We start from the raw sequence: 1,818 nt of genomic DNA on the forward strand, positions 1-1,818 counted from the left end.
TATATATATAACACACACATATTATATATACATATATGTACATATATGTATATATATATATATATATATATATATATATATATATATATATATATATATATATATACATATATATATATATATATATATATATATATATATAATATATGTATATATATATATATATATATATATATATATATATATATATATATATGTATGTATGTATGTATAAAGATATATACATATACATACATGTGTGTGTAAGTAAACATGTATTTGCATATGTGTGTGTGTGTGTATAACCATATATGTGTATTTATATATGTATATGTGTGTGTGTGTTTAAACACGCGCACACAGATACACAGGCGTCATGACGTCATAGTTGTGACCAACCAATCCGGAGGTTTGTTGTTGCCCGTATCCGAATCTTTGATTATGGTATTCACTTAATGAATTAATATCGAGCTATTGTGGCAGAATTTATGCAGGTACACAGTAAATATAATAATATTTGATGTCTTCATATATACTGTTTGCATCTTGATAAACATAAGTATCAAGATGAACAGTGCTGCGAAATATTAAAGGTTCGTCTCAAATGTTTCGAATACTGGCGTGATGGCTCGTGTCACACGCTGAGTGAGTATTTTTCGGAGTATTTGCTGTCATACAAACGGGAATGGACGAAGAAACCTTCATTTTCGCCGATTCGAAGAGACCGTGAAACGTAAGGCTTAGCTGTAATACCTAAAACTAATTGTAAATCCAACTTAGACATGAAAAACACAGATCATACCTTAAAACAGTACAAGTCCAATATCGAAAGAAAACGCATAAAGCACAAAGCTATTAGCAGGCATTCCCTTTTCCACAAATAACTCAAGATAAAAATTGCCATATCTAAAATCATCAGGAATATTTTTATTACAATGTATAAAACATGCCTCTGACTACAAAACCACAGGAATTTCTCAGTGACTGATAGAAAGTGTACAAAACCTAGCAGACAATCATTAACTTTGATATTTTTCAACACGCACATACACACACACGCACGCACGCACACGCACATACACAGATGGATGAAGACCATGAGAAAGAAAGAGGAAGGAGGGGTGGCAAAAAAGAGAGACAGATGGGGGGCGGGGAGAGAGACACGCAAACACACACACACACACACACACACACACACACACACACACACACACACACACACACACACACACACACACACACACACACACACACACACACACACACACACACACACAGTCGTGAGTACACGTTTTGGGCCTCTCTATTTCTTTTTCCTTCCTTCTCCCATAAATGTGTTAAGCCGTTGGTTTTGTTGGGTAAAAATGCTAAGTAACAGCAAATTGCACGTTCTCACACTATTCTTCTGACCTCAGATCGCATTACCGTGTAATCACGGTATGTGGTCAACAAACATGAATATCATTCGTTAGTTAAGTATTTAATTATTTTTTCTCGTTATTATTATATTGTTTCATCTGCAACAAATTTAACACGTTCGTGATTTTTATCTTTATCACGAATACCAATCACATCATTTATTTCTCCTCTTGCGTTCTCCGTCTCGACCTGACCTCACTTTCTCTTTCCCTTTCGGTCGGTTGGGACGTGGAAAGGGTCAAGAGAGGACCGCTTGTTTTTCCTGTAATTTGGTTGTTGTTTTGTTGACACCTTGGGGACTAACCGTAGCACTGTTACATTGCTCATTGGTGACACATTCATTCGGCGCTAGAACGGAACTTGTAATGCAATTTTATATAAATTTATTATTTGAGTATAGAGTAGGATCTCCCCCCATAT

General features: G+C 35.0%; 1 long non-coding RNA gene across 2 annotated transcripts in view; it reads left to right on the plus strand.

The window, feature by feature from the left end:
• Window positions 1–602: 602 nt before the first annotated feature.
• Window positions 603–1,818, plus strand: part of LOC119598319 — a 10,502-nt gene continuing 9,286 nt past the window's right edge. Inside the window, exon 1 of one of the 2 annotated variants that reach the window (XR_005230962.1) lies at window positions 603–712. This is a non-coding gene — a long non-coding RNA (uncharacterized LOC119598319). The remainder of the gene's footprint in view (window positions 713–1,818) is intronic. The other variant, XR_005230961.1, reaches the window with a different exon arrangement.

This window comes from Penaeus monodon, chromosome 41, assembly GCF_015228065.2.
Source record: "Penaeus monodon isolate SGIC_2016 chromosome 41, NSTDA_Pmon_1, whole genome shotgun sequence".
NCBI classification, from domain to species: domain Eukaryota; kingdom Metazoa; phylum Arthropoda; class Malacostraca; order Decapoda; family Penaeidae; genus Penaeus; species Penaeus monodon.